Source organism: Macaca thibetana, chromosome 15 (genome assembly GCF_024542745.1).
Source record: "Macaca thibetana thibetana isolate TM-01 chromosome 15, ASM2454274v1, whole genome shotgun sequence".
Lineage (NCBI taxonomy): Eukaryota > Metazoa > Chordata > Mammalia > Primates > Cercopithecidae > Macaca > Macaca thibetana.
Window position 1 is genome coordinate 2,032,183 of NC_065592.1, and position 19,029 is coordinate 2,051,211.

A 19,029-nucleotide genomic window follows, 5' to 3' on the forward strand; every position below is an offset into this window, starting at 1 on the left:
GGAGGAGCCTGCAGTGGGCTGATTCCCAGGCTCCAGGACACCGCTGCAGGGCAGACATTGCCATGAAGGGCCACTCGGCCTGGCAAGGGGGGAACTGTTAAGGTTTCTTTGTTGTGCTTCATCCACCCTGGAATGCAGGAACCAACCTCCTAGGGTGTCAGATGACGATTAAATGAAGTAGAAGAGAGGACAACAGAATGCAGGAGTGACAGCTCTCCCACGCTGTCCCCAACCACAAGATCACTGCGGAGATAACACAAATAGTGCAACCGGTGCCTCCTCAGACCCTTCCTTTGCTCCATCTGGGGTTGGCATGTTGGGAATTCATCAAACCAGGGCTTCTAGGCATGTTTCTGGCCTGGCTGTTCGGGAATGAACCCAGGCCTCGGGATGTCCACAGGCACGCGTGTGCACTGCAGACGCCCCGTGGGTCCTGGCCACTCCACCTCTCCCTTTTCCAGAAGCCGTGTGTTGGACTCCCGTCCTGCAGGGCCCGCGTTGAACACCAAAGGCCGGGTAACGGGAGCTATGCGGAGGCCGGCAGAAAGCCCTGGTGGGAGGAGCTAACACGGGAGGCAAGGCCCCAAGCACTTCCGAGGATGGAGTCCACCCCTATGCACTCTAAAACACCATGGAGGGAGGCTGTTCCAACCCTGGGACTGGACCGAGGGGAGCACCAGCCAAGTCCTTGCTGGGGACCAAGGGCTTCAGGGAGAGGCAGGAGACGGACCACCACCAAGGAACAAAGGGGTCCCTTTCCCTGGTGGATGCCAATGCAGGAGGCCCGTGCTATTTCCTCTACCTATGGCAGGAACAATAGGCTACTGCCCCAGGCTGTGGCCACGGTCAGTCCCAGAGGCAGCCCTGAGCTCCAGGGTGGCAGGTGCTCTGTGAGTGTGCCTGGGAGGGTAGAATCAACTGGAACAGCCTTGCTTTGGGAGACAAAGCACTGGGATGTTGAAGGGTTCCCTTGCTCGCTCAGGACGAGGCCTGGATGCCCCCACCTGCATATTGCCCTGGCAGCCTCTGCACTGACGACGCGCACAGCCGTACCTTCCCACCACTCGACACCTGAGAAGGCAAAGCTTCAGAATCGGTGGCCAATGGCCTGACCTCTACAGGACGGCGTCCGGGTGCCCAGCACAGTGGCCACGCCACCCTGAGGGCCTCGGGCACCCCACCAGAAGCCAAAGCCACTAGCACTGAAGAGAAAGTCGTGAGAATCGTTGTCGAGCCTTCCTGGGTGCCCCCCACCCCGTGCCAGCCCTTGAGGGCACCGCAGGCCTTCCTTCCTCCTATCCCCATCACGGTGCTGTGAGGAAGGGTTTGCTACTTCCCCACTTCACAGACACAGAGACTGAGTCACGGAGAGGGGCAGTCCTTTCCCAAGGTTGTAAGCAGCTGAGCCAGCCTCGGACCGTGGCAGCGGCTTCAGAGCCTGACCCTCTAACACGAATCCCCTCAACCAAGGGGCTCGTTCCTGCTTGGAGCTGAGCCTCTCAAACAGCAGCCATCACCGTGTCTGGCGCCTGCCTCGGGGCCACCTTTGGACAACGTCCTTGTCAAAGAGGATGAGGCCTGGGCACTCATGGCTCCCTGAGCCTCCAGAAATCCCTTCCCTCGCCCTCCTTGATGCCATGCAGCCTCACTCTGCCCTGCCTAAGTGTCTGCTGAAGTGGACGTCCACAGTGCATCTCCCAAGGCTGGAAGGCTCAGCTTCTGGAAGGGGCAGCAGCCCAGGAAGGCCCAGGAAGGAAGGCCGAGGGAGACACACTGGGGCCATTCTTGGGGCCCTGGGGAAAGAAGGGAAGGGAAGGGACATGAGGGGAGGGAGGGGGGAGGGAGGGAGAGGGAGGAGGAGAGGAGCTTATGGATCCTGTTTCCCCTCGGCCCTCACTGCCCTGAGGACGTCCAGGCTTTGTTTGCCACACGACTCACTGGGACAGAAGTGCCAGCAGTCACTTAACTTTAGTCTCTCCCCTCCCCACCCCAAAGGCTTGGAACCAGCTGCCAGGAAGATCGCCCTGGGTGGGGTGGGGGTCTCCACTGCTTTGCCAACATCAGTTGTGGAAGACAAGGCTACTGGGTGGAAACGCATGTGCGGCATTCCCAGGGCAGGGGCTCCCAGCTGCCCTGTGCATTGCACCCAAAGACACCGGCTCAGCCACCAAAGAGACAGAGCAGGACAGAGGGAAGGCCGGAGGAGCAGGATGGAGCAAAGGCCGGAGGAGCAGCTTGGAATCAGACACTATCGAAATGGAGGGAAACAGAGCTCCGTGGAGAACGGGGCTCCGCTCAGAATACAAGGACCGCTGGGGATTTACAGCCGGGGAGCGGGGGCCAGTGGGTGGAAAATGACTCTGACGGGGCATCAGGAGTCCTGGGGGCTCCGGCTCAACTGAGCCAACAAGATTCTCGGCAAAGGCCGACCAGGGTGATCAGACATCACCTGGGGATGGTGGTGGATGAGGAACTGGTCCAATACCAAGGGTGATCAGATACTGAGGATGGGGATTCTCTCTAAACCGACGCGGCAGGATTCTTGCTAAAATTGGGCTCCTAACGACAAGGCCCAAGGCTGGGCTTAGTTGAAAAATGGCTCAGAGGAGCCTGTCTGGAGGCTGCTCAAGAAGGTGGACTGTCACAACCCAGCACAAGGAGGAGCAGGAAGGATGAGCCACCTCGGGAAACTCCAAGACAGCTGTCTGACAGCCTCAGGGGACCCTGGGGGACCTGCAGTCTCGGCTCCACGATCCTCTCCCAGGAAGCAAGGTGGAGCCGGTAAAGGAAGTGCGGTGCTCACTCTGGCCCCCTGCCGCAGGTCAGCAGGACGCTGGAAGCCTTCAGCCGGGATCGGGGAGGGCCGGGCTGCACCCAGCTAGCCTGTGGGTTCTTCCAGCACCTCAGCTGAGGGTGTGAGTTCTCAGCCAGGCCGGGTAGCACTGGAGGGGCTGCCAGAGAGAGCTGGATTTGAATCTCCCTCATCTACTTAGCAGCCTGACAGGTGCCGTGGGACTCAGCTGACCTGATGGTGGGTCACTTGGCCATCTGGGCAGAGAGCTCCCCACAAGCGCCAGGCACGCAGTAGGTGCTTCATGAGCTCTCATTTGATCCTGGAAACCTCATGAGTCAGAGAGACGACATCCCAGCAGCACTCATGTTCACAGGCCAAATGAGGCTCGGGGGTTGATGCCGCTGCAGCTATTTAGGAAGCAGGACAGACTCCAGCCTGCACAGCAAGAAGTGGGCGTCCAGATGGCACCGATAGGGCATCCACTGGACAGGACCCCACAGGGCCTCCTCACTCCAGAAGGACCAAACCTGTGCCCCTAGTCTGGGAGCTGGGTGTGCCCCTGGTCTGGGAGCTGGGTGACGGCACGGGGGCTGGACCGGTTTTGACTATGGGGGCTAAACCTGTCTCATCCCAGACCCTCTTCCAATGTGGGGCCAGCCAGTCACCGGGGCTCTGCAGAGACCACCTTCCTCTTGGTGATGACTTTTGGCAAAGCAAACAAAGTGTGTCCCGGAGATCTGGGCCAGCTGTCACAGCGAGTGAGGGGACCCCTCAGATGACAGGTCTGTCCCCATGGGGTCCCTGTGCTCTGCCAAGACAGCAGTCGGGGGCCAGGAGGGCCTTCTACGGGGAAGGAAGCCCCGCACTTCTCTCACAGCCTGTGGTGCAGGAAAGGGGCACAATTCTTTAATCAGGGAAACGGCACTGTCCCCTCAAGACACTTAACTGAGTATCTCAGGCCGCTTTTCTAAGTGCCGCATGGAATTGTCAGTGCCACACAATTTCCCATAACGGCACGGGCCTGGGCTCTGTGTCAGAGGGCAGTGCAGCGCTCCAAGCGGTGTGGAACCGAATCCCAGTACGTGTGAAGTCTTATTGCCAGCTTCCTATGGAGTTTCATTCACAGCTGTTCACACACCCACAGCCCGGGTGCACACACACGCACACACATGGAAAATAGCTCATGCATGGACACGCAAATGTGCACATGGAACAGCACACTTCACACACGTTCCTAGACACCTGCACATGCCTGTGCACCTGCAGATGTGCCCGTGACATGCGTGTGTCCGTCTTGCACACACGCTCACACATTTGAACATGCACGCTTTCACACGTGCAGTCACACACCTGCCTGTGCACACCTATGTGCGCGTGACACAGATGCACACGTGCGCAACACAGACGCACGCTCACCTACGCCTCCACGTGGCCAACTCTGGCCTCAGCTCCTTCACCGTCAGTGCTGGTCTGAATAGAAAGGACTAGAAGACTGGCATCCCCAGTGGTCTAAGAAACATCCAAAGTTGGAGGGCTGTGCAGACTTCAAGCACCACCTTCTGCTGCTGGGCGGTGCCTGGCAGAGCCAGGCTGTTTCATCCTTGAAGCAAGCATCTGCCCTCAGTGAGGGGAGGAGCTGTTTGATCAATCTTTGATCAGTCCAGCAGGCAGGCAGGGCCTTGACAAAGTCTGGCCAGGAAAGTTGCAAAAATCCACGATCCCTCTGATCAAAGATGGGCACTTTTCAGTCCATCAGCTGCTCCGCTGGCCCTCTCCTCCCTAGAGCAGCGGCAACATGGACCACAGACGCTTCAGAAAACCGCCTGCTTCCTGTCCCCGTGCCCACGGACACAGGCTCACCAAGGGCTCGCCAGTCCCTAATTATCCCGCAGGCAACAGAAGGATGACCCCAAAGGCATCGTCCCTTGCTGATCATGGACCCAAACCTCATGTCACCTCACACAGTGAGTGTCCTCCCTGGCCTCTTGCAGTGCCCGCCATGGTCCGCCCTCCATCTGTCTCTCGGCTCTTCGGACCCCACACTCACATGCCCTTCCCTCTACATTGGCCACCGTGTCTGTGGCCCCTGCGTCCCCTCCCTCCCCCTGCCCCCTCTCCTCATCCTCCACTGCAGAGGCTCCTGGGTCCTGGGCCTTTCTCTGTCCGCTCCACATGCTCTCCCCAGGGCACGATCCGGCCCTCAGCCTGAAACAGCCTCTCTATGCACTGACTCCTCTGCTGGACTCCAGGCTTGTGGTGTCCGGATCCTACTGGAAGCTTCCACCTGGATGATGCATCAGCACAAATTCCACGTGGCCAAAACAGACCTCCTGACCCCTCCTGGCCCCTCGCTGCCCCCATGCTCCCCACGTGCGTGGGAGGCTCCGTCCTCCAATCAGCGGCACAACTCAACATCAGGCCTAGTCCTTCAACCTTCCCCTCCCCTACGCAGCCCCGGCGCAGCTGTCCGAAGTCCTGCTCTGTCCCCTCCTGCCCTCTTTCTCCTCCCCACCTGGGCGCAGCCCCTGCCTTTGGCCTGCACAGGCCTCCCTGGGCTCCTCTCTGTCCCTGCAAGGCTGGGCAGCCCCTTGGAGTGTTTGCGCTCAGGACCTTCTGTGCCCAGGGCGCGCCTCCCTGGCTTTAACTGTCTCCTTGACATTCACAATGCTGCTCAAATGGCTCCTCCTTGGAGACTCCTGCCCTGACGACTCAGCCCTGTGCGCTCAGCCTTGCAGTGGCAGAGTTCTCTGCATTGCAGTGATTCAAATTGAGTTTTCCCGTTTGTGTGTTAATTATCAGCTCCCCTTGCCCTGCACACTGGCTAGAACATGAGCTTTGTGTGAGTGGGGACCTCGGACACCCCATTCTCTGCGGGACCCCTACCCCCCAGCCCAGCCTGGCAAGGGCAGGTGGTCCACACAGAGTCGGCAAGTGACATTGGTGACAGTGACAGGGTCTAAATCCTCCTTGTAAAAGTGTCTTCCCTCCCCCATGCCAAGGCCAGTGTCATTCTGTCTCGCTTATAAGCTGGCTCCCTCCCCTCCCTTCCTCTCTCTTTCTCCCTATCTCTGTCTCTGTGCCTCTTTATGTCTCCCTCCACCCCCCACCAACCACTGGCAGCTCATCCACCCTCTGATGGAAGGCAGGGCTGGAGGTTTCCTGACTCCTGGCCCACGGCACCTCCACCATATGGGTTCTCAGAGGCCCACACAGTGGTGGGTGCATTTATGTTGCCCTGATGCCCAGCCAGGGACCCCAAGGACTCTGTGCGGGAATGGGGGGAACCCGCTCGGAGCCTCCCTAAAGGGAAGGGCCTTTGTCCCCCGGTCCACCCTGTCCTCCAGCGGCCCTGACAGCCAAGTGCTGCAGCAGCCCTTAGCACTGCGTGGTGCCCCACAGCATAGGGAGGGCAGGCGGCGAGCACAGGCTGTTCTCCCGGCAGTCAGGGGCTCCCTCCAGCTAGCTGCATCCCAGCGATGTGCACAAAGGTTTGGTGCCCTTCCTGAGCAGCCCTAGACCCTGGGGAGAGCCGGCTGCAAGACAGGTAGCGTGAGCCTTCAGTCTGCGAGGCACGGATCTGACACGGGACCACTCTGCTGCCAGCCTCTGCAGCTGCCTAGAGGACACTCGAGAGTCTGGGCCCTTGGTACAGGCAGGGAACATGGCAGGGGCACAGCTGGCCACCCTGGGAGAAGTGGGAGGGATTCGGGAGCCCTGTCCTGACCAGGGTGGAGCTGGACAAGCCACAGCCCTGGCCTCCCTGTTCAAGAGCCGTGTCCTGACCAGGATGGAGCCAGACAAGCCGCAGCCCTGGCCTCCCTGGGTCCAGTGTGGCCCCTCCCTGGCTATATCACAGCGTGGCCTCAGGAGCCTTGAAAACTCCCAGGGACAACTTCCATCCCAGGCCCTCAGAGCACCTCCCAGGGGACGGGCCAGGCCGGGCATCGGAATTCTTTTTAAATTCCTCATTTGGTTCAAACAAGCAGCAATGTGTTCAGCCCCATTTAATCCTGGCTTCTGCTCCTCCATCCAGGCCCCAGCAGCTACCCCCTCCACCAGCACACACAGCCTCTTCTCCTGGTCCCCCAGCCACGTGATTCCAGGGCCTGTGACCTCTCTGGCTGCCAAAGTAGACAGTGCCTCTGACAGCCTGAACCAAACGGAAGTCTAATTAATATCATTTCCAGAAGTTTTCTGGTTTTTTTTTTTTTTTTTTTTTTTTTTTTTTTTTTTTGAGACAGTCTCACTCTGTTGCCCAGGCTGGAGTGCAGTGGTGCCATCTCGGCTCACTGCAACCTCTGCATCCCGAGTTCCAGCGATTCTCCTGCCTCAGCCCCCTGAGTAGCTGGGATTACAGCTGCCCGCCACCACGCCCAGCTCATTTTTGTATTTTTAGTAGAGACGGGATTTCACCATATTGGTCAGGCTGGTCTCAAACTCCTGACCTCAAGTGATCCATCCGCCTCGGCCCCCCAAAGTGCTGGGATTATGGGTGCGAGCCACCTTGCCTGGCCCAGAAGTATTTCTTGAGCACCTATAGGGCCAAGCTCTGAAGTGGAAACAGAAATAAAAAGAAATAAGTGAGCACTTTGGGGCCAGAAAGACCCATGTTGGGATCTCGGTCCCCCATCCCACCCCCACCAGCTGCTCTGCCTGCACTTTCTCATCTGCAAAATGGGCGGAGAAAGGCCTTGTGTCTGAGGGTGACGGTGGTGATGCCGACTGTAAGGGGTGACCGCGGCGATGCCGACTGTATGTGTGACACTCCTCCCCGGGAGCCGCGGGGCAGGTGCTGGTGATGTCGCCTCTGCCTGGCGGTGTGCACAGGCCACGTGGAGCTGAAATGGGCCTCTGTGTGCTAGTCAGCATGAGCAGGGATGGAAGAAGTGCTCAGCCAGCCCACACTACCTCTCCCAGCCTCAGTATCCCCCCCTGTAAAAGGGCCACCAGTGCTCGCCTTACTTTCCCCAGGAGAGGCTGGGTGTGGTGTGCTCGAGTCCATTCTCGAAGGCTCTCCTTATGAGTTCTGTGGGATTAAATGACCAAATACAGAAGGAAAGATAGAAAACCTGTGTTTCCAAATTTCTAGCTCGTTGGTTCTTGGATAATAACAAGTCTTTATCTCCACAGTACTTTTTCTTCTTCTACTTCTTCTTCTTCCTTTTTTTTTTTTGGTTTGTTTGAGACGGAGTCTCACTCTGCTGCCAGGCTGGAGTGCAGTGGCGCAATCTGGGCTCACTGCAAAACCTTCACCTCTTGGGTTCAAGCAATTCTCCCGCCTCAGCCTCCCGAGTAGCTGGGATTACAGGCAGCTGCCACCATGCCCAGCTAATTTTTGTATTTTTAGTAGAGATGGGGTTTCACCATGTTGGCCGGGCTGGTCTCAATCTCTTGACCTCGTGATCCCCCTGCCTTGGCCTCCCAAAGTGCTGGGATTACAGGTGTGAGCCACCGCACCCGGCCCTACACAGTACTATTACAAGGCTTCAAACTCCTCCAGACACTGCCACCGCAGGCTCTGTGAAAGCTCCCTGAGTTGGTCAGGGTGAGTTATGTCCTTGTGTCACAGCAGAGGAAACTGAGGCTGGGAGAGGAGAGGAAAGAACAAGTATGCATGCCTATCAAAGCTCCCAAAATCCAAACGCTTCGAGGAGGCATAGAAACTGGGGCACGCCACCGTTGCTGGTGGGTGTGGACGGGAACCCAGCCGCTCTGGAAAACAGCGTGGCAGTTTCTGTAAAAACTGACCCTGCAGCTGCGATATGACCCAGCAATTGTACTCTGGAACATTTATCCCAGAGAAATGAAAACGTGTGTTCACACAAGAGCCCATACACACGTGTTGGTGCAGAGTCCTGCTTGGCGATGGAAAGCAGCCAGCTGTTGACACAGGCAACACTTGGACGCATCTCCAGAGAGTCAGGCTGGACGAGGGAGAGCCGGTCCCCAAAGGCTGCATCCTGGACGAGCCCATTTATAGAACACTCTTGACATGACGAAATTACAGAGATGGTGCACTGATTGGTGGGTGCCAACCGCCAAGGAGGGGCGAGGCAGGGGGAGGCGGGTGTGGGTATGGAAGGGCAGCAGGGGGTCCTCAGGGCATGGGCGTCTGCATCTCCACCATGTCAGTGCCAACAGCTGGTCCTGATGCCGTCCCGGGCTCTGCAAGATGCTATCCCTGGGGGGAAACAGAGTAAAGGCTGCAAGGGGCCTTTCTGTACTATTCCTTCAAACTGCATGTGAATCGGCAACTATCTCAAAAGTAAAAGGTTAATTAAAATAAGAAAGTGAATAAAGAACACAGGAACAGAGGATTGGGGACCAGGATGGGAGGCAAAGCTGCCATAGCAGACTGAGGACTGGGAACCAGGACGGGTGGTACAGCCGTCCCAGCCGCCCCTTTGCACACACGTGCACTGAGCAACTTTATTTTCTCAGCGGTGGTGGGAGCATGTGTGTCTTTGTGTGTGTGCACGTGAGTGTGTGTGTGCGCCTGCGCCTCGATCTATAGCTCTGTGCCTATGTGTGTGTGTGCACCTGCCTCTCTGTATCTCTGTATGTGTGTGTGTATGTGTGTGTGTGCACCTGCCTCTCTGTATCTCTGTATGTGTGTGTGTGTGTATGTGTGTCTGTGCACCTGCCTCTCTGTATCTCTGTATGTGTGTGTGTGGGTATGTGTGTCTGTGCGTATGTGTGTCTGTGCACCTGCCTCTCTGTATCTCTGTATGTGTGTGTGTGTGTATGTGTGTCTGTGCACCTGCCTCTCTGTATCTCTGTATGTGTGTGTGTGTGTATGTGTGTGTGTGCACCTGCCTCTCTGTATCTCTGTATGTGTGTGTGTGGGTATGTGTGTCTGTGCGTATGTGTGTCTGTGCACCTGCCTCTCTGTATCTCTGTATGTGTGTGTGTGTGTATGTGTGTGTGTGCACCTGCCTCTCTGTATCTCTGTATGTGTGTGTGTGTGTGTGTGTGTGTCTGTGCACCTGCCTCTCTGTATCTCTGTATGTGTGTGTGTGTATGTGTGTGTGTGCACCTGCCTCTCTGTATCTCTGTATGTGTGTGTGTGTGTATGTGTGTGTGTGTGCCTCTGCATGTGTGTCTCTGTGTATATGTGTGCAGGTGTGTGCCTGTGTGTGTGCCCGTGTGTCTGTGTATTTCTGTTTGTGTCTCTGTGTCTGTGTGTCTATGTATCTGTGTATGTGTATCTGTGTCTATGTATCTGTGTATATGTATCTGTGTATGTGTATCTGTGTATGTGTATCTGTGTATATGTATCTGTGTATGTGTATCTGTGTATATGTATCTGTGTATGTGTATCTGTGTCTATGTATCTGTGTATGTGTATCTGTGTATGTGTATCTGTGTATATGTATCTGTGTATATGTATCTGTGTATGTGTATCTGTGTATGTGTATCTGTGTATATGTATCTGTGTATGTGTATCTGTGTCTATGTATCTGTGTATATGTATCTGTGTATGTGTATCTGTGTATGTGTATCTGTGTATATGTATCTGTGTATGTGTATCTGTGTATGTGTATCTGCGTCTGTGTATCTGTGTATGTGTATCTGCGTCTATGTATCTGCGTATATGTATCTGCGTATGTGTATCTGCGTATGTGTATCTGCGTATGTGTATCTGCGTATGTGTATCTGCGTATGTGTATCTGCGTATGTGTATCTGCGTATGTGTATCTGCGTATGTGTATCTGCGTATATGTATCTGTGTATATGTATCTGTGTATATGTATCTGTGTCTGTGTATCTGTGTCTGTGTATCTGTGTATGTGTATCTGTGTCTATGTATCTGTGTATGTGTGTGTCTATGTATCTGTGTATGTGTATCTGTGTATGTGTATCTGTGTATGTGTATCTGTGTCTGTGTATCTGTGTATGTGTATCTGTGTATATGTATCTGTGTATGTGTATCTGTGTATGTGTATCTGTGTCTGTGTATCTGTGTATGTGTATCTGTGTATGTGTATCTGTGTATGTGTATCTGTGTATGTGTATCTGTGTCTGTGTATCTGTGTCTGTGTATCTGTGTATATGTATCTGTATCTGTGTATATGTATCTGTGTATATGTATCTGTGTATATGTATCTGTGTATGTGTATCTGTGTATATGTATCTGTGTATGTGTATCTGTGTCTATGTATCTGTGTATGTGTATCTGTGTATGTGTATCTGCGTATGTGTATCTGTGTCTATGTATCTGTGTATGTGTATCTGTGTATGTGTATCTGTGTATGTGTATCTGTGTATATGTATCTGTGTATATGTATCTGTGTATGTGTATCTGTGTATGTGTATCTGTGTATATGTATCTGTGTATGTGTATCTGTGTCTGTGTATCTGTGTATGTGTATCTGTGTATATGTATCTGTGTATGTGTATCTGTGTATGTGTATCTGTGTATGTGTATCTGTGTCTGTGTATCTGTGTATGTGTATCTGTGTATGTGTATCTGTGTATATGTATCTGTGTCTGTGTATCTGTGTATGTGTATCTGTGTATATGTATATGTATCTGTGTATATGTATCTGTGTATATGTATATGTATCTGTGTATGTGTATCTGTGTATGTGTATCTGTGTATGTGTATCTGTGTATATGTATCTGTGTATGTGTATCTGTGTATGTGTATCTGTGTCTATGTATCTGTGTCTATGTATCTGTGTATGTGTATCTGTGTATGTGTATCTGTGTATATGTATCTGTGTATGTGTATCTGTGTGTGTCTCTATGTGCCTGTCTCTGTGTCTGTGTGTTCATGTGTATGTGTATATCTGTGTGTCTGTGTATCTGTGTGTCTGTGTGTGCTTGTGTGCCTGTGTGTCTGTGCGTGTCTCTGTGTGTATGTCTGTCTCTGTGTGTGTCTGTGTCTGTGTGTGTGTGTCTATCTCTGTACATCTGTGTCTCTGTGTGTCTGTGTCTGTCTGTGTGTGTCTCTGTATGTCTGCCTGTGTGCCTGTGTCTGCAAGTGTCTGTGTTTCTCTGTGTGTGCCTGCTTGTGTCCGCGTGTCTGCGTGTGTCTGTGTGTTTCTCTATGTGTCTGTGTGTCTGTGTATGTCTGTGTGTGTCTCTCTGCATGTATGTGTGTGTGCATGTGTCTGTCTGTGTCTGCATGTCTGCGTGTTTGCATGTTTCTGTACGTGTGTCATTGTGTGTGTGTGTGTGCTTGTGTCTGCGTCTCTGTGTCTCTGCACGTCTACCTCTCCAGGTCCTTCTAACATCATGAGCCAGTGGCCCTGCTCCCCAGGGATTCCTGACTCTGCCCCCCAGAACTGGGAAAGTGCATTTCTGTTGCTTTACCTCACCAACTTCATGGTTAGTTTCTTTCAGCGGCACAGGAGATGAACCCCTCGAGCCCGAGCTGACCAAGTATGTGCTGGGGCTGAACACGGTTTCCCTGCCCAGAGAACTCACCTTGCTGGGCTGTACCGAGGGTGAAAACTGAAAACTCAGGTGCAGTCAGCCGCACTGGCCCTCACTGGGACCCTGTTGCTGCCATCCACAGTTGGCACCCTCTGGCATTGCACAGGTGGCCTTGGCAGTGCCCTCCACTCCCTGTAGGTAGCTTACTCTGGCCCTCCCAGCAGCTGAGGCAAAGAGCTTGCCATCCTGGTTCGCTGCCTGGCCAGGGGATGAGCAGCCCTCTTCTCAGATCCACACAGCCCAAGGTCCTTCCTCACCCCCTCCCTGCTCCCTCCCCCTACCCACTACCCGGTCCCTCCCCCTCCCTTCCCTCCCCCTCCCGTGCCTCCCCCTCCCCCTCCCTGCCCTCTCTCCCTCCTGCCCTATCCCCTCTTTCCCTTACCCCCTCCCTGCCCTCTCCCCGTCCGTGCTCTCTCCACCTCCCTCCCCTCACCCCCTCCCTTCTCTCTCCCTTCCCTGCCCTCTCCCCTCCTTCCCTTCTCCTCCTTCCTCCCCTCTCCCCCGCCTTCTCTCTCCCCTTCTCTGCCCTCTCCCCCTCCCTGTCCTCTCCTGCCACCCCAGATGGATCCTGCGCTTCCCCTCGTCCTGTCCTAATGAGCTGTCCAATGTCCACCAGGACTGCCAACTCCCCAGGAGGGGCTTCAACTCCCCATTCTCTGTGGGTCATCAGCCTGGGCTTTGCACAGCACTGCCGCCTGGGTGGGTACACAAGGGAGCAGTCCTAGGTCCAGGGAACTGTCCTTGAGTGTCTTTAACGGGGGTCCCTCGAGAAACAGAACCAACAGGACATGTGGACCCACACAGAGAAGGAAACTCAGGATTAGGAGATGCTCACGGGATTATGGAGCTCAAGGAGACTCCAGATCTGCAGCCGGCAAGCTGGAGACCAGGAGACCCAGTGGTGCAGTTTCAGTCTGATGTTCAAAGGCAGGAAAAGACGGACACCCCAGCTCCAGCAGGCAGACAGGAGCAACTCCCCTTCCTCGTCCTGCTTGTTCTCTTCAGGCTGCAGGGCCCCTGCCTTCTCTTTGTGTCCTGACCCAAAACGAGATTGCCTTGACCACTCGGCAGGTTTCCCAGCAAGCTTGAGCCCGAACCCAGGCCTTGAGCTTCCCAGGCACTGATAAAAGTAGCTAGGTCGTTGCCCAAGACACCAAAAGAAACCAGCCCTAGCCCTGAGCCAATTCCTCGGATCTCCCCATGATCACCACACCTGACCCCTCGCTGTGGACAGGCGTGGGTGCCATGAACGCTGCACCTGACCCCTCCCTGTGGACAGGCAGGGGTGCCATGAACACTGCACCTGACCCCTCGCTGTGGACAGGCATGGGTGCCATGAACGTCCCACCCTGAGCCCTCGCTGTGGACAGGCGTGGGTGAACCCTCCCTTCCTCTCCCTGTTGGTCTCAGGATGCTGCATTCCTCTGCACGTGAGCTGTGAGCTCTCCTAACAGATGTCCTGGGCTCATCACCCTGGCGCTCGCTTAGGGATTCTTTCTTTGCAGTGTCAACAGGCCCCTCCGTGGAAAGGTTCGGGGCACTCTCCCATGGGAACTTCCCTGCTGCCACTTTTGGGGTGACTCCAGCTTGGGGTTTAGTGAAACAAACCAGAGGCCACTCACATGGCAGAGGGCATCCACGCTCCTCCACCCACCATTCCAATGTTAATCTTACCCAGAAACACCCAGGGTAATTCCCCGGGGCCTCACGGCCCAGGCAAATCGACAAGGAATTCACGACCCCAGTGTGGGAGGCCTGGCGCGTGATTCCCACCAACTGGCGCGGACCCCAGCAAAGACGATCAGACGCTAAACTGTCCCTCAGGCCGGCCCCCCTCCCACCACGCTCAGAAACTTCTCATCCGTTCCACGTTGTTGTGACAAACCCCTTCCCCCACACGTCCTCCGGGGGGAGGGAGGAGGGCGGAGGAGAATGGGGCCCTGAAATGAGGCACCCCCACTTCCAACACTTACAACGTGCTAAAATCATGAAATGCCTCTGACTCCTCAATCAGTTAAAATACCGGCTGCGGCATAAGGACCCGTCAGACAGGGCTTACCTTGAATAACGCCGGGATGACCTGTGGTTTTCTGTGGCTCCACCTTACCTCCCGTCAGCTGCTCACCAGCAGAAGGCAGACGTGCCCAGACCAGTGCCCACGAGCACTGGTCAAACATCGGACGGTTTTGTACGGTCACCACTCTCGTTCCCCAGGCCAGGAGGCTGCTGGTGAGGGAGTTGTGGGTGTGCAAAGTAGAGCACAGCCAGGAGCTGTGACTGCTTCTCTCCATACCCGTACGCGTGGAAACACACGTGCTTGTATACACACCCACCTGCACACACGAGCATGGGTAGACACGCAGACACATACATGCATGTGTACATATGTGCCCACACCCATGCATGCCTGTGCATAATCACGCATACAGGTGCACACACGTACCTCCCAATCCCACGATCCACATGGACATATCTTTAAAGGGAGCAGTCCCTGGGCTGCTGCCAACTGGGAGTAATTTTGTGGTGAGACTTCAACCTGAAGCACAAAATGCAAGGGAGCTGCCCACTGGTGGAGCCAGGACTTCCTGACTGTCCTGCCCAGAGCAGAGGTCCTGGGTCCACACCCCTCACATCTTCGTGACTGTGTGGAGAGGCAGGGTCCTCCCTTCCTCCATAATCACCTCCTTCCCCATCAGGAGAGTGCATCTCCAAGACGTACCCACCCTCCCAGGCTGCCTCCTGCCGGAGGCCTCTCCGGGTTGGAATTCTCACTCCTCCCGGAGCTCGCTCAGCCTCTCTCCTGGCCTCCAGGTGTGCTTCTTGAATTATGATGCTTGACCTTGAGCTTGTGCTCCTGTCTGTCTCAGCACATACAGCACGCAGCTTCCCTCTTGTCCTGTCCTGCTCCCACTCCGGCTCCAAGCACAGGACCTTGTATACAGTTGGGATTTAATAAACACCGGTTATATGAACAATGGAATGATAAGCTTATCCCCCAAGATGTTCATTGCTCAATCAAATGGCTGCCGCTTACCAATAACATAACTGGATCCCCCCCCATCCAGGGCGGGGCACAGCCACCGTGAGGGATTCCCTGAGCAAAGGCGACTGTGCCCTTGGCCCATGCGGAGTCACAGCCAGCAGCAGGGCCTCCGAGCAGCCCCTGGGAGGACCTCTGCTCCCTCCTGTCCTCCTGGCTCCTGTCACTCCCCCGTCCGCCTTTCCCCCATGCCCTGTCCTGTCCTGGGAGCCGCAGGAGCCTCAGGAACCCGCTTTGTGGACAGCAGTTGAGGACCCTCAAGTCACGTGCGTGCTCTTGGACTCACAATGGAGGGAGACCTGAAATGCTGACCCCCGGCTCTAGCTGGTACCTCTCCCACTGCACCCACTGGGCTTTGCCACCAGGAACGGACGCTTTGAGTGCACGTTACAGCTCTCAAAGTACAGCCTCATTTATTGTCTCTCGCAGTCCCCAGCTCTGCGAAGTGCATTTTCTAACTTAGATGGGCCAGCAGGTCCCCCAGAGCTGCACAGAAAGGCAGCAATGGAGCCGGGAGTCCAAGTCTGGGTCCTCTCAGATTCCCCCGACCCCCTGACATGCCCCAGAGGCCTCCTTAGAGGCAAAACCTGTGGAGGCAGCAAGTGAATTATCCACGCCCTCCTGCAGGACGAGGGTTCCGTTTCCAGGGCCGTCAGGACCAGCCACCTTCCCCACCACCCTCCCAGCCTGATTCTGCTACCGGGTCCTCTGGGGCTCCTGAAATGGTTCATCAGACACAATTGGCAGGCGCCTGCCCAAGCATCCGCACTGATAACCGTGTGAGGAGACGTAGCATGACCACAGCTTGGGGCTAATTCAAGAAAAGTGGATCGGACTTTGGGCGACGGCGTGCCAATTCCATGAAGGCTTCAAGCGCCGCTGAGAACTCTTCCGTCTGAGGCCCGAGGGCAGCCCGCACTGCTCACGTTGCCCCTTTGGAATTGTCTCAGCCAGTTGCCTTCAGTTACAGACGGACTTTGGTTTCCACACAGGAGACGATGGATAATGTGCCCAGAAAGGGATTTCCTGTGTGGCCAGACGAGGGGCCCTGCGCCCTGAGTAATGAGTGGGTAAGCCACACCCCTGGGGCAGCTTGGTGAGATTTAGCTTGCTCTGGAAAAGCTGTCTGGGAGCTGTACTTGGCCTCTGCGTGGGGGGCTCTCAGGGACTCAGGAAGAACCCCTCTTCCAGGTTCAGATCCACAGTCCTTACCCCTTGGGACCCCATTAGCAGACACAGGGTCCAGCATCAAGCGGTAATTTCATAACGGCAATGCAGCCTAGGGCCCCTTGGTCTCGCCTCATCCTCTTCTCCCTCGTGTTAGGAGCCCAGTTGCTGCCCCGCCCCCTCCCCCTGAAATAAACTTCTCACTAGAAGCAAGAACCTGGCTGGCATCTTCGGGCACAGCCCCCCTCTGACAGCAGCCCAGCCTCAATCCCAGCTCCAGAACCAGGAAGGACAGAGTCTTTTCAAATAAAGCAGTGTTTGTTTTTAATTATTGGATTAACTACCAACATCTTTGCTTGGATCCTCTGCACTCTATGGAGAATTAGCAGCAAAGCAAATTGTAACGACTCGGAGCCAGCCTGTCTCCGGTGAACTGCTTGCCTCTCAGCGTGGCCAGCCTTCCCTCGCAGTGTCACAGAGTTAGTACAGTGAACTCCTTGCCTCTCAGCGTGGCCGGCCGGATTCCCCTGCAGTGTCACAGAGTTAGCACACGGCTCAGCACTCGTGGCCCAGTGAGGCTGCAACTGCGGGGCCAGCCACACAGAGCTTCCAGGGCTCAGGAGAACGTCTCGGGGTGGCCCGGGGACCAGGCCTTGTCTGTCTTGGCTGTAGAGATGGGGACAGGCAAATTCGGAGTCACCGCCAGCCTGGATGAGAGTGCGGACTTTCTTCTTCAGAGTCCTCCCACAAGCCGGGGTGCGCTGGATGACGTATCTCACTGGGGTATCGTCGTATTATTTGCTTTGAATCAGGACACTCGTTACGACTCTCTCCACTGTGGTGTCCAGCCCTGAGCTAGCTCAGCATGGAAGCCACTGTGGCCCAGATGTGGACACGACCCCAAACCCCTGTAGGCTGCTCCGAGCCAGCATTCCTTCTGCTACCCCTTGGAATGACTCAAGTAGAGAGCAGCTAAGGCTTTGAGCGATTCAGAATAGGGAGGGAGGGCCCTGGGCACAGGAGCCTTACAGCTGGCACAGAGGGTGGGGATGCTCCGCCCTCCAGGATAGGCCAGACTGGGACAAAAACTGGCCTCTGGGATGGAGGAGACAGCGCTGATGTCCAAACAATGAGTGGGGACCCTGTCCTCCCACGGTCCTGGGCTCCTAGGGCTGGACCTGGCCTCACTGGCTATGGGGTCACCCACAGCCTCAAAGGTGACTTCCAGCACAGAGCTGGATACCCGAATGGGCTGCACGTTCCCCTCCAGCTAAAGACAATCCCAGCTCCCTGCCCCTCACTAAGAGAGTCCTGTGCCTGAGGCCTGAGGCTGAACAGGGGCATGTCCCAACCAGCAGGCTCCCCCAAGGGGACAGTCGGTCATGTGTGGAGGTATTTTTCTGTTGTAACAATGGGGGAGTGCCCTGGCCTCTAGTGGACTGGGTGCTGCTGGCCAGCCTACCACGCACAGGACACACCTAGGCCATGACTCATCCAACCTGAAAGGCAGCAGTGCCAAAGCTGAGAGGCCCTGCTCCAGACCGAGGAAGGGGTGGTCCTCTGATGCCCAGGAGTGATGTTCTCTCCTCAAGGCTCAGACACCACAGGAAGGCCACATGCATCCTCGGACCTGGGCACGAACAGGCTCTACAACTCCAGGGCTGCTGTGGAAACAGGGCCCCTGTGCAAGGAAGTCCCTTTCTGGGCACATTATCTGTCGCCTCCTGTGTGGAAACCAAAGCCCATCTGTAATTGAAGGCAACTGGCTGACCCAGGCTGACAATTTAGGTGTCTGCTGGGTTAGGTAGGGTCCTGGGTGGTCCCGTGGGACACAGTCCTAGGGCAGCATCCTTAAAATGCATGGGTGTCTTCTTCCATTATCTTAACAATACCACATGTGTCACACATACTACACACATGCACGCACACATGCTCACATACACTATGCATCCATGCATGTACCCCTGTTCACACTGCCCACACATACGCCCACATACACAATTCATTTAGCCAAATTCCCAATTAAGCTAATTTTAAGAGCATATCATTTTCTAATTAAAAACTAGCTGCACACATGCACACACCACACGTGCCCACTCCACACACATGCCCACATACATAGTGCACACATGCATGCATCACACCAGCCCACATACACACATAGTGCACACATGCACACACCACACACATGCCCACATATGCACACAGTGTATGCATGCACATGCCACACACATACCCACATACATGCAGTGTACAAATGTCCATATATGCACACAGTGCACATATGCATGCAACACACAAGCCCACATACAACACAGTATACACATCACACACCACACACATGCTCACACCACACACATAGTACACACATTCACACACCACACACACATGCCCACATATGCACACAGTGCACACATCACACACATCTACATATGCACACACTACACACATGCCCACGTATGCACACAGTGCACACATGCACACACCACATGCATGCACACACCACACACATGCCCATCTATTCACACAGTGCACACACCACACACATACCCACATACACACAGTGCACACACCACACACATGCCCA

General features: G+C 55.2%; 1 protein-coding gene across 3 annotated transcripts in view; it reads left to right on the forward strand.

Annotated features, from left to right (window-relative positions):
- MRPS2 (mitochondrial ribosomal protein S2) overlaps positions 1–19,029 on the forward strand; it is a 590,340-nt gene that overhangs the window by 352,777 nt on the left and 218,534 nt on the right. The window contains exon 1 of one of the 3 annotated variants that reach the window (XM_050760261.1): positions 6,072–6,075. The exons of the other annotated variants lie outside the window; for them this stretch is intronic. The gene's annotated coding sequence lies outside the window, so the exon portion shown is untranslated. Of the gene's footprint in view, positions 1–6,071; positions 6,076–19,029 lie in introns of those variants that run through there. 3 annotated transcript variants of the gene reach the window in all.